The following is a 14,623-nucleotide window of genomic DNA, read 5'->3' on the forward strand; positions in this document are numbered from 1 at the left end:
ATTCTCCCTCAACGTGTTAATTTTCAGTGAGATTCCTGATCTACTTTGAATGACTTTCAGAATTGTTGGGCCATATTAATTGGTTACATCCTACATTAGCAATACCAACTTATGCTTTAACTAATCTCTTTAAAATTTTGGAAGGACCTTCGGACTTGAATGGTCCTCAGTCACTCACCCCTGAGGCAAAAGAGGAATTGCAATTAATTGAAAAGGAGTTTGCCTCAAAAGAATTAGATAACATTGACATTAGGTTTCTGATTCAACTGATAGTTATAGCCATTTCTCTCTCCCCAGCTGGAGTTATTTATGAGGAGGACACTCTTCTAGAGTGGCTATTCCTCTCTAATAAGACCACACAAAAATTGCTACAATATTTGGACAAAATTTGTGAACTAATTGCTAAGTCAGAAACAAAATTTGTCAACTCTCAGGCCATGATCCATGTCCTATAGTTGTTCCTTTTACAGAAAGACAAATTCAACTTAATTTTCAAATATCGATGCCTTGGCAAATCACTCTTGCATCTTATATGGGCCTGATTACCAATGAATACCCTCATGACAAAAAATTTCAATTCCTAAAGCTTACTTGCTGGGTTCTCCCTCATATTGTCCAGGACTCCCCACTTACAGATGGTATTACTTTTTACATAGATGCCAATACGCACAGCAGGGCTGGATACACTGATGGTAATAATCTCAAAGTCGTTCAAAGTCCTTATAACTCTGTTCAAAAGAATGAGATGTATGCTGTTCTTACTTTACTCCAAGACTTTCATCGTGCTATGAACATTGTGTCCGACTCTCAATACTCCAGCTTCGCTCTTAGACACCTTGAAACAGCAACTATTACTCAGACTGATGAAATCTCTTCCCTTTTTCAATCTATCCAGAGACTCCTTGGGTACCGTATTCATCCTCTATATATCTCTCGTATTAGAGCACATACCGTTCTACCTGGTCCCATGACTTCTCTGAACTCTCAGATAGATCAAGTCCTTATTGATCAGGAAGCATCCACTTTTCATTCTTATACACGTGCTAATGCAAAGATGCTTTGTAAGAAATTCCATCTCACAAAAATTCAATCTCAACAAATTCTCTCCTGTTGTCCTTCTTGTTTCAAAATGCACGTACCCCCTTTCATGAAGGAATCAACCTAGAGGACAGACAGCAACCCAGTATGGCAGATGGATGTGACTATTGTCCCGTCCTTTGATAAATTAAAATATGTTCATCATTCCCTAGATACTTTTTCTCATTTTTTCTGGGCCACAGCCTTACCAGGAGAAAGGGCTCATCCTGTCATTCAACACTTACTAGAACGTTTTAATGTCATGGGGCTCCCTAAATCCATTAAGACTGACAATGCATCCTCTTACTCTGCTCAAAAATCAATTTTTTATCCTTTTGGAATATTAAAATTTCTCATGGTATCCCTTACAATTCTCAAAGCCAAGCCATTATTGAAAGCCACCACAAAACATTAGAAGATATGATAGTTAAAAGAGGGAGATGGCATATTCCCTCAGAATAATAGTCCTAAATAGATCCTCACTAGAGCCCTGTTTGCCCTTAATTTTTTAAATTTCAGCAATGATGAAAACACAGCTGCTGAACATCACTGGCCATTTCTCACCCATCTGCCACTTTTTCAAGTGCAGCAACCTATTTTCTATGAGACACCTGATAAGTATGAATGGAAACCTGGTTATGTGCTACATTGGGGTCGAGGGTTTGCTCATATCATTACAGAACAACAAGAAAAGCAGTGGCTGCCTGCTGGCTGGATTAAACCTCGACATGAACAGGAGACCTTGCCAACATCTTGATGAATTTGTCTTCAGTAACTCCTGCTACTTTTTAGGCCTGAAATTTCATGGAAATATTCTACTCCAAACTTTCCACCCGATTGTCATTTACTGTGAACCCTGGATCACCCTCCTCTGAGAAACCCCTAACTGCCCCCCATATTGCCACCCTTCCTCAGCAGGAAGAAGCTAGGGGCAGTCAGTGCTCTTTTTCCCATTGGCAGTTAGAGCCTCTGAGAGGAAGGACCAATATAGAGTTACATCACTTAAGAAATCTCGCCATCTCTAGGCCTGGGGAAGCTCAGTCCACATCCTCTAAGCTCTAATAAGGTTCTGAACAAAGCAGTTGGCTTTGGTAATGGAAATTTGAAGTCATGGCAAACTTCTTGTGTCAGCAAAGATGAGAGAATCTTGGTTGGATATATATCCTTAATCCTTCCCTTACTGCTCCTTTAGATTGACACTTCCCCACCTGCCATTCCAGCCTGCACTATGCCTATTGCTGCTCATATAATGCGTGCAACGGATAATATGCAGAAGCAGGAAACTTTGGGCAGTGATTAATACTTCCTATAGAAGCGTCAAGAACCCCATGGATCAGCCCCAAAACAGGTGATGAAATATGTAAAATTAGTATTACCCTTATTTGTTTAGAACACAAATCCCTTTTCTTTGGTGAAGGCCCTCACTGACTCCTCTGATGTAGTTTTGTTAACTATTTTGTGCTTTTTTTTTTCTTTTTCTTTCTTTTCTCTGCCTAGCTAGAAGGAGCGCTATTTGACAAGAAGAGAAAAGAAATAAACAACCACAGGTTTTTCCTTTATCCTGCACAAGAATGTCTTAAACAAAAAACGGGGGAATATGCAGCCACCTATGTAACAGACTACGTAGCAACTTATGTAACTGGATATGTAGCAGCTTATGTGACAACATATTTAGTGATCTATTTGGCAACCTATGTAGCAACCTGCCCAGCAAGATGTGTAGGAACCTGGACAGCAGGCTGCAGAGACAAAGTGGCAGTTTTTTTGAAACATATAAGCAATCACTAGACGTTACACCACTTTGGAGATGGTAAGTATTCTACAGGTTGTGTGCCAGGAAACAGGGTCAAAGACCAAATACAGGGTGTTCATGTGCGTTTGTACATGAACTTTATGGATATCCTGTATAAAATAGTTGTTTATTTTAAATTGCACACAAACTTGACACCGTGCATATATTTCACAATGGCACAGTGATACAAGTATCTTTGGTGGAGAGTTAGGCGAAGGGGCTTCCTGGGATGACTTTTCTCCTTGGCCTCAAGGTGTTTGGCTTCTAGAACCTTCTCTGGAATGCCAAAGGGACTCTGAAATCCTCCAGGCATCTCAACGCTCTCCCGGAAACCACCAGCTACTGGAGGGATGGGACGAATAAGGAAAGGGTTATGTGAATGTCTGCTCAGGGGCCTGGCTTCCCTCTGACACTGCTGTGGCTCAGACACTGTGTGGTATATACGTGGGCTGGGATGGAGGCATGTGCCTCACAAGAATCATGGGCCTGTTGTCACAAGGAGGTAAGTTCTTACCCCGAGTGCTTCTGTATGGGACCAAATTTGGGAACAACCAACGATTTGTAACTTAGGGAGACAAAGACAGTGACTCTAGCATCTAGATCAGCGGTTCTCGACCTGTGGGTCATGACCCACAGGGAGTGTATTAAAGGGCCACGACATTAGGAAGGTGGAGAACCACTGATCTAGATGCATGGAGCACCTATAGGATGTAGCAGGGGCTTGATAAATGTTTATCAGGTGAATTAACACTCACAAAACAAAACCGGCAAGAAGTGCTTTTCCTACATCTCCCGTCACTCCTCCCCCGACCTCAGGCTGTGCTTAACCACACAGAACAGCCCTGCAAATGCACTCCTGAGCTCTTGCACACTGGGTGTGCACAGAGGCCCCCGACTTTTCTGTGCCATTTGCCAGGCTTTCCTGCAGTTGGTCTTCTGCCCCTCGCTCAGGAATGTGCTGGGTTTTATCTCCTGCTATTGAAAGAAACTCCTTTCTTTTAGCATCAGGCATAAAGAAGCCTGAAACTTTTCTGTCTTCTGGGCCAAGAATTTTCACTCTTTTCATAACTTACTCATCCTAGGTGTCCCCTTTCTTTTTGTGATATTCAAGAAAGAAATCCTGTGAGGGATTGTGGAGGTATTCAGCACATGGTCTCCACCACTGGCCTGTAAGGAGATGGCTCGAGTGTCCACATGAATTTGAGAATGGGGAAGTCTTTCCTGTTTTCTATGTGTGCAGTTGGTATTATGTACATCATCACTGGCCTTTCACTTTATTGCTTCCTCAAAGTTCATTAATTCAGTCCATTATTCTATTAATGGATATTCTGTCTTGCAGCAAATTAAGTAATCGTTCCAGACTTGGTGTTGTCTGAGCTTCCTGGAGCTGAGGTTTAGTGTCTTACATTGATACAGAGAATAGAATATTCTCACTCGTTGTTGTTTGAAGCATTGATTCCATTTCTTTTCTCTTCTCCTTCTGGAATTCCCATTGCACATGTGTTTCTCCTTTTGTAGTCTTCCCAAGGAATTGTTTCAATTCTATTCTATGGGTTTCCTCCTTTTTCTCTTTGCTTTTCAATTTTGGAGGTTTCTCCTGAGAGCCTCAAACACAGAGACTCTTTTCTTAGCTGCATCAAATCTACTAATAAGACCATCAAAGGCATTCTTTTTCTTTTTCTTTTTTCTGTGACACCGGCTTTTCATCTCTAGCATTGGTTTTTGGTTATTTCTCAGAATTTCCATCTTTCTCCTTATATGGGTTGGCTGTTTTTGCATGCTATCTATCCAATAATTCATAGTTTTAAAATCCTGGTATAATAATTTCAACAACTCTTCTATGTCTGATTCTTCAAACTGTGTTTATTGCCTTTTAATACTCTTTGAGATTTATTCTTGATAGCAAGGTGATGTAACAGGTAGAGGAACTGCTGTAATTAGGTTTTCAGTGATACGGTGATGAGGCGCAGGGGCAAGGGAATCCTTCCACAGTCCTAAGATTGGGTCTCTGTCTTGGGTTTAGCTTGTGTCCCTGGACTGTGGTCATTACCAGTGCTTCTCAATTTTTCACCTCCCATAAGGTGACTCAAGAAGGCTGGAAAGGGTAGTTAAACTCTGACCAGCAGACTAGGCTGTGGCTAGCTAGTTTCCCTTAAGGGCAGATCTTGTGAAGAATGGAATGCTCTGGTATATTTCAAAATAATTCCTTTCCCCCTCCTAGGAACAGGAACCTGGTTGATTTCCAAGAGGTAAAATTCCACAAAATTTTGGCCCCTACCCCACTCCCCTGCCCTGTGACTGGGTCCAGCTAGAGTTTTTAACTGCGAACTTGTCTACCACGGAGCCTCCAGGAGTTCGTTAATTATACTTCAAGTTTCCTAACCTTGACACTGGTCCCCATGGAGGTTGCTATTCAATAGATTTCTGCTCTGATAAATTTTAATTCACTTGTCTGTATGTGCAATTGTGTGGGCAGTGTTTGGCTGTTCTCACTCCTCTGATGGAGCTAAGAAAAGGAGGTCTTTGTTGATTTTTCAGTTTGTTCAGCTTCTCACTTGGTAGGATGGAGGGAAGACTTCTAAGCTCATTATGTGCTGGGCCAGAAACTAGAAGTTTACTAATATTTTATGAGTAAAATGTTTCCAGTAACTCCAAGACCAACTTCTGTACTTATATTCAAATCATACTTTTTTGTTGTGCCTCAAAGATACAGTGACTCTGAATTCATTAGAGGATTATTTACTTATGTAATACTTATTTTGTTGGAAATTAAATGCAGATATGATATCACTGTGGCAATAGATATATAAATATTTACCACCCATATTCATTCTCTTTCTTCTGATAAAAAACATTAACCTGATTTTTGTCTAAAGAACCAAATTCTATCCCTCTGTCAATCTACCTGCTTCTCAGGTAGTGCTATCAGGTGCTCTGAGTTTTCCATCATCGTAGTCCCTTAGCTAGAATGGATGGTCTAAAGCTGTTCTACAGTCCCATTGAGACACGAGGGTAAGATCTTCCTCTTGACGCTCTGCTTGAACCATTTGAAAATGAAAGGGTTTTTTGTTTTTTTTTTTTTTTTTTGCTTTTTTCTCACTATCCTGGAATCTTGTAAAAATGAAGCCCTGACCTGCTAGGGCAGTGTTTTTCAACCTTTTTTTATCTTACAGCACACTTGAACCTATAAACTTCTGTGCACACTTAAATTATGTTGATAAGAGAGAGTTGAGAAAAAGAATATACTTACTGTGCTTTGAACTTCTTTCAAAAATAGTTTAATTAATTATCTTTAAAATTTTTTGTGGCACACAGAAAAGATCCTAAGATCCTCTTACAGCATACTGGTTGAAAATCACCATGCGAGGGTCACCACAAGTTATAGGTTCTACCTGAAATAGCACAGAAGAAAATCAAAGCAAAAAAGAAGATAAAGCAACTTCTGATGATGTTATGTGAGGTCCACCCGGGCTCAAAGAAGTCTCTAACTGGTGGTTCTTTCAGTCACCAGAGCTAATGGGTATCCCTTTTATTTTTTCCCAAGCTGATTGAATTGAAGTTTTATGACTCTTGCAAATTCAAAAGCCCTGACAAATAAAATGTTCTGTTAATTAAATTCAGCTGTATCACAATTCTAATAGTGGCCTACAAGTCAATCAGCAGATATCAAAATCCCACCATAATGATCAGATTATAAATGGTTTTTTTTTGTCCTATCTTCAGAATTTTCAAAAGTGCTCTCTCACTTATAAATTAAGCCACTGCCTTTTCTAGACAAGAATTCCTTTCACGCCATCCCAGCAAATCTGCCTGTGTGCTCTCAGAGGCAGAACTGGTTCTCAATTGTGTAAAGAGCCCCCGCTGCCAGTTCTGCACCATTTTTTCCTGGCAGCTCCAGCATCCAATCAAGATTTCTGGATCTTTTCCAATAATAACACCATTTAGAAATACTCAGCATTTTCCGTCCTTGAATAATGTATCAATCTCCTTAAAAGAGAAAATATTCTTACAGACCCCCAAAGTTGATTTAAATTGTTTTTTTATAATAATTTTACCTAAATATATGCAAGCATAAAACCCAACAAACTCTTGGGCTTATTGCTTCTAGACAACTATAAAAATAAATTTACATATCAAATGTACAATGAACTACAAAACAGAAATGAAATTGAAACTGGCTACATTGGCTTAATGGGACAGAGGAGGAGAGAGTCTTTCTGAAGCCTCCTGGCTGCTCACAGCTTGGGAGGGACGCGGCTAATGACTCTGAGTTCTGAGCTCAGCATTATTAGAGACGAATTTTTCCTGGTGGGCTCTGGATTCCCCAGCACTTTTCTGTATTTAAACAACTCCATTGCCTCATTAACCAGGCTTCCCATAAGTCACTGGCCTCTACTCAACACAACTACAACTGTTATTTATGAAGACTCTCTGCTGTTGCTTCCTGAGTCCGTGACTATTAAAATTGTACCAAATGCAGTATCAGCATAATAATGGACATTCAGACTGTGAGAAATCAAATCACAGGACGATCCACAATAAAGTGGTCAGCTAAGGATCTAGAAAATGCTTATATCATTTTAAAACAACTTTATTGAGGAAGAGTTTACATACAGTAAAATATACAAAATTTATATACTTTCATGAATTTTGACAAATGTATATACATCTATAAACTACACACCAATCAAAATATACATGGTTACCCCTCAGAAACTTGCTTTCCGTCCATTTCTGACAGTCTCCTATCTGCTGGCTATGAAAGTTGTCTGAATTAAATGGAGTTACCGATGTGAAAAAAACCCTGACAAATAGAGCCAGGAGAAACCAGGAGGAGAGCACTCTCATGCTTGTGTGCCTAGTAACTACATAAAAACCACAACCCGCACAGAGGCCATTGCAAACTGGACACAGAAATTACTTCTGCAAGGACCTCTGCCCAACCTCAGACTGGTGTCACCTTGTTACTGATCTCTATATATAGACAACAATAATAATTTCAAAGCAATTATGTAATCCTCATTTTTTTCTTTCTGCTTTCTAAACCATTTGCACCTGCACACTACATAACCCCAGCAATATTCTTGGGTTATAGGATTACTGAGTGAAGAGGTTTATCTTTGCCTTGCAATTTTCTTTCTTTCTTTCTTTTCTTTTTCTTTTCTTTTTTTTTTTATTGGAGACAGAGTTTCATCTTCTCACCTTCAGTAGAGTGCCAGGGCATCACAGCTGACAGCAACCTCTAGCTCTTGGGCTTAGGTGATTCTTTTGCCTCAGCCTCCCGAGTAGCTGGGACTACAGGTGCTTGCCACAATGCCCGGCTATTTTTTTGTTGCAGTTTGTCTGGGGCCGGGTTCAAACCCACCACCCTCGGTATATGGGGCCAGTGCCCTACTCACTGAGCCATAGGCATCACCTGCCTTTCAATTTTCTCTAAACTCAACTGATCTGCTGGCACATATGTGTGTTAATAATTTGGATGGTTTATCCTTACCCCAGCAACATTTTTGCCCAGCTATCCTATACTTTGACAGGGCTGGCTATCAACCTTATTAGTGATGGAATGCAGGCTCCAACCCTTGCTCCCCAAGGATGGCTTGCCTTTAGGAGTTGTAGTTGTTTCCAAGTTTTTTGTACCCACAGCTATTCAATGATTTTTTTTTTTAAGTTTAAAATATTTCCTGTGCTTCTTTTTGTTTAAAAAACAGGATGATTTCTTTTTTAACATCATTCTGGATACTATCTGGAAGTGGAACTTGCTTATACATGTATGATGTTAAAAAGTATTAGACAAACAAAACAAAGAAACTTAAAATCAATGAAACAAATACAAAGACCTCAAAAATTATGCACCTCCCAAACGTCAGGGTCCTCAAGTCCTAGTCGGGAGAATAAAAAATTGTAGTTAATCACAATCCTCTACCAGGTGAAGTTCATAGGGACATTTTTTCACCCATCAGTCATTACACAGACTATCAAGACTGACAGTCACTAGCTCTCCTAGTTAATGCAGAAAACTAAAAGCTAGATCCTCAGGGCAAGGACTGATGTAAAAAGTTAAGTCTCTGGTTTTCTTATCTTGGATTCTCTCCATTTGGTATTGCCAGATAAAATCATAAAATACTGCATGAGACTGACATACAATAAAAATCTGCTATTACCCTGATGGGATTTCCTTTGTATGTTAGTTGTTACATTTCTCTTGGTGCTTATAGAATTTTCTTCCTCATTTTGACTTTTGCCAAGCTGATGACTATGTGTGTTGGAGATATCCTTTTTGCTATGAAATTTTCTGGTGATACTAGTATGTTTGTTTTTTTTATTAGAAATTTAAATTTAACAGGGCATCCTGTAATTTTACTTGATAGATATAACAACCCTATTTCCATTGCATAATGCTGACTGTTTTTATGCTAAAGCATCCTACAAGAAATTATAATGACAGCTTTTCCTTTTTTTCAAACTGAAAGATATAAATTAGTATTTTAAGTTTCTGCTCTTACATGTGATCAGAACTTTGCTGGTAGAGGTTTTTGTTATATAGAGAAATTAATGGAATCAGTTATGGTCCTGGGTTCTGGTTCAGGCAAATACTGTTTTATGGAACTAAAATTTATTTTATTATACTATAAATCTCCTTAAGAGAAAGAAGGCACTCTTCTTACTGATATTAAAACTTATATCAAGGTTATTTAATAAAAATAATATATGCTCACTTAAGGACATTTGAATAATTATAACAACGTATATGAAAATAATCAATAATAATTTGATCATCCAAGAGAAGATTCTTCGCATTTTGATGCCTTGCTTGCACTCTTTATATCTATGTAAGAAGGGCGTGTGTGTGTGCCTGCCTGTGTATGAATTATTTGTAGAATCACTATGTCTTAGATTCATAGTGCCAACCTGGGCCACAGCTATAGGCATATTTAAAGAAACAGCTTTTGTAATACACTGTAAGATAACTTTTAAATACTGACTCTCTATGTATACATCTACACAAACATTTACAATTCTGAATACCTAAGACGTCACTCTGCTATTGTAGTAGTCACACTTCCTTGCTCTCAGTATGATACATGCAATCTCAAACCTGCAAGTTATAATTCTCCTAGTGTTCCCCTGCAGATGACCATCTATTACAGTAACAGCAGCTAAGTGCTTGCCTTTTTTCAGCCTTGTGCCTAGCCAGTAGTTGGCTTTACTGTCCACTGTCATTTGATGTCACTTGGAAGAGCTGTCTGTTCTCATATGCCAGAGTGGGCAAAGGCTGTCTGGAGGGCCTCTATCCATCACTAAGGATGTAATAAGACTGACGCAAGAAAGGAAAATGCTGGATTGTTAAGAGTTAGGGCTAGGCCATCAAATTAGTCCAGAAACGGCCTTTGGTTTCCCTTTTTGGGAAGATAAATCATGTTCTCCAACAATTTACTGCAGTGACAAATAAGGACTCCTGGGGACAGTCTGGTTATCTGTGCAGTTACTATCTGTGGCCTTGTCTCTGACTAATGTTTGGTGCATTTCCATTAGAATATATTGCTTCAAGTTAATCAATATTGTTATGTGATAAGTGACGTGGGATATTTCTTTGCTTTGGAACAACCTATCAAAAGAAAAGAAGTCAATACACTGATTATGGAGGTTAGAAAACCACAAAGCAGAAATCAAGGTGGTCTCGGCTGTTAAAGACAGAGGTCCCTCTGTAAAAAAAAAAAAAAATAGTCGAAAGTTTTAAAATCTTAATTAACAGGGAGGTCCTTCTTATATTCCAAAAATGTTCCACCTAGGTAATTTCAAAATGTTCAGTGATGCTGACTTGTCTCACAGATCCATCTGCTGTTCAGAACTGGGTATTGTCACTTGTACAATTGATTCCTAATTCCCTGGATAAATATTTATCAACCTGCCAACTGTCACTGAGCTGGTCTCTTTTGTCTCTCCTGCTACAAATTCCTTCCAGCCTTCACAAGCGGCTCTTCACTCTGCATGTTCAGTTTTCTTGAGGGAAGCAGTTCATGGTAGAGCTTTTTAGGCTGTAGGTGGTGCAGGGATTTCAGTTGTATCATTTTCTTACCAGAACGAAGACCTCATGGAGCTCCAAGAGGAAGTTAGTCCAAGGATGAGCAGGAGTCACACTGTTGGCCTGGAATCTCCCTGCTGCAAGAGCGGGAGCTTGCTGTGGAGACTGGCTCCCTTCTGCATGCATTTGCTGTCCCCAAGCTCCGCTTCCCTCAGATCGATCTTTTTTTTTTTTTTTTTTTTTGCAGTTTTGGCCAGGGCTGGGCTTGAACCCACCACCCCCAGTTTATGGGGTCGGAGCCCTACTCCTTGAGCCACAGGCACTGCCCCCTCAGATCAGTCTTTACATGAGCTGTGAAGTGGGCGAGCTCCACTCGTTGACCCCTGAGGTGTTGGGTTTCTCTCAGTCGGGGTGGTGGCTCTGTGATGGTGGAAGGGTGGTGGACATACCATAGCAAAGATGTTTTACTAACCTCCTGTGGCAGGTAGAAGGCCTCTTTTCCAGACAGTCTGACTGAGAAGCACTGTCTTTTACCATCCTATGCTCGTCAAACTCTCATCTCCATTCTCCTCATTTCTCTCTTCCCTTCTGTTCTCTTCCAAAAATTCCTTTCTTTCATTTAAAAGTTCATTTCTGGTCTCTGGTTGCATTTAATCACTTTCAGAGGGGCAATGATGTGATTGAAAGGGACGGAGTGTGAAAGCAAATGTCCCTGAATTTACATTGGATTCCATCATTTATCACCCGTGTCACATATTGGATGACAAATTTAATGCTCTTGGAGCCTTAGTCTTTCAGTTATTTAGAAAATAAAGTCAGTAATCTCCACTTGAAACAGGTGGGTGTGAGATTATGTGACCTAATACATATATAAATATATATATTTGCAAAGAGGGTGTCCACAGGAGATTTATATGCTTACCCTCCTTCTATTTTCTCTAGTAAATCTGTCCTAAGCAGTTTGGATTTTGGTGTATATTTGATTAATTTAACCACCATCTCTGATCTGGTTTGCAATGTTCTCCCCCACCCTGTTCAGTTTTGAGGAGCAAGATTCAGTCCTTTGACTGAATCCAAATGTCTCCACACTCTAGGAGGCTGAAGACAGTGCCCATCCTGGGAATTCTCAAGCTTTCCATGGGTCTGTCTGCAGAACATTCTGCATGGACTGTTCTTTCCTTATCCACTAATTTTGACCTGAGAGTCTTTCATGGGAAGCACCTAGTTAAACATCATCTTTTCCAAAAAGTCTTCTTCAAATCACCCAGTAGGAACAGCACCATTGTGGTATAAACATGACGCTCTTTCTGCACCAACTTAGGCCACCCGTAGAGTTCTTTCTCACATGCTGTGCATATTTGAGGAACTGGCATCTTTCCTCATTCCACAGTAAACCTGTGAGATCAGGATGTTTAACTGATTCACTTTAGTTACTTTCACCAAGCCTAGAAGAGCGCCATATATGCAGAAGACTCACTGCAATGGTTTTTAGTCAACTTGTTCATTTGTTAAAATATAAACTAATAGGTTACAGAGTTTCCCAAGATCTTTTGCCATTTTATGTCCCTAAAAGTCTATTTTTATTGATAAAGCTTCTTCTTTAACCTCTATCTAAAAATTTTAAAAATAAGTTATGGTATATTCTAAGCAGTAGTTATTAAAAACAATAATGTGATTTATTTATTATATGGAAACTCTACATTCTAAAAGAAAAAGTAGAGCACTAAAGAAATCTAATTATTAAATATGTATATGAGCCTGAGATGTTATAAAGCAATATATTAATAGTGTTTTTTTCCTAGTAAATGGAAGTCTATGAGACTTTTTTCACATTTGTTTAGCAACATCTCCCATGTTCTTACAATGGTTGCATTACATGAGTTTACAAAAAAGAAAAAAAATGGAAAGGAAAAACTGTAATGCCACAGCTAATGTGAAACGGAAAATAGAAAGACAATAATTTGGAGGCAACTATACGTACTTTTCCAAGCTGTGAGGAGGTGCTGTCCTCTGTGAGCCCCGGGCACATAAGCAGGGGAGTTCCTCCTGGAGCAGGGTGAAGGCAGGGGTGAGTTTTCCAAAGCGTTCCTTCTCAGTGACCACTTCAGCCCTGCAAGACTTTTTCCAAATTGAAGTAAGCCTCTGCTACGTGTGTGTGGGGGGTACGGGGGAGGGGGTGGGCGGGTGGGGAGAGGGTTGACATTTGCCAAATGCTGCACCCATATGTAAAGAAAAAACACCAATTCCCATCCAGACCATATGTAATATCATAAGCAAGGAAAACTCTGACCTTTAAAAACTTATAGAAATCTATAATTTATGAGCAGGACATGCTTTTCAGTATAGAGCAAGATTGGCATGAGACCTAAAGTAGAGTTATATTTTCCAAGCAGAAAATATCCAGGTAGCTACAAAACTGTTGCTTTCCTGAATGCCATTTTTGAGAATTCTCTACATGTTATTACCATCTCTTACTGCCTCCTGTGATGTTTCCTCCCACGGGGGCCTTGTGCAAAGTAGACCAACCTTTGCTATTCAGGCCAGACATTGGAGAGACTTTGGCACCATACTTATCCTGTATAATTTATGTAACCATGGAAAATAACTATTGAGCACCACACACTACGTATGAACACTCGGTTTTAATTAAAAATGTATTCTGGGCTTTCTTAGTTCTTACTTACTAAAATATAAGTGGATATGTTCTCACCTTCATTAACAGGGCTAATAGGGAGATCTGTGGTCCTGATAAGGGACTTTTTCTGGGGAAAAAAGAACACATGTGCATGCAGAGACGTTTTAGTATCTAGCAATATGTAAAATGCCACACTATTTTCAATGACCTTTAAGAGTTTTATTTTATTTCATTTCAATAGACTGAGGGATTACAAGTGTTTTTTGCTCCATGGATGGATGGATAAGGTTGAAGTCAGGGTTTTTAGTGTGCCCATCACCAGAGTAATGTTCATTGTCCCAGAAGGGAGTGCTTTGTCCCTCACCCCCTTCCCTGTCTTTCCAATGTCCATTACACCACTTTATGACCATACATACCCTCATTTGGCTCCCACTTATAAGTGAGACCACGTGGTGCATGTTGAGATGCCCTTTTAAGTGTTAAATTCGGAGCCAATGTGCCCCTCTCTTCTCTCATCCTTTTACATTCCTGTGATGAGTCTTACTCAACCTATTGATTTAGCATCTTAAAGTACCAGCAGTACTCTTTGTTTAAATGCCTATATCACAAATGAGGAAATTAGTGCAGGAGACAGTGACTTATCCCTGGTCCCACAAGTGCCATCACCACGCAGATTTGCACCAGCAGGATGTCAGTAGAAGACTTGCACCTTGAGTTAGCTCTCCCCAACTTCTATCCCCCCTCCCCCAGCCACACTGGGAATAGACTTCTCCCAAATTTCCCAGTTTAGCATTCTTTTATTAAGATTTTTATTATTATTAAATCATAGCTGTGTACATTAATGCAATCATGGGGTACCATGCACTGGTTTTATATACAATTGGAAATATTTTCATCACACTGGTTAACATAGCCTTTCTGGCTTTTTCTTGGTTATTGTGTTAAAACATTTATATTCTACATTTAGTAAGTTTCACACATACCCTTGTAAGATGCACCGGAGGTGTGGTCCCACCAATTACCATCCCTCTATCTATCCTCTCCCCTCCCCTCCTCTTCCTTTCCCCTTTCCCCATATTCTTAGCCTATAATTGGG

This window comes from Nycticebus coucang, chromosome 11 (genome assembly GCF_027406575.1).
Source record: "Nycticebus coucang isolate mNycCou1 chromosome 11, mNycCou1.pri, whole genome shotgun sequence".
NCBI classification, from domain to species: domain Eukaryota; kingdom Metazoa; phylum Chordata; class Mammalia; order Primates; family Lorisidae; genus Nycticebus; species Nycticebus coucang.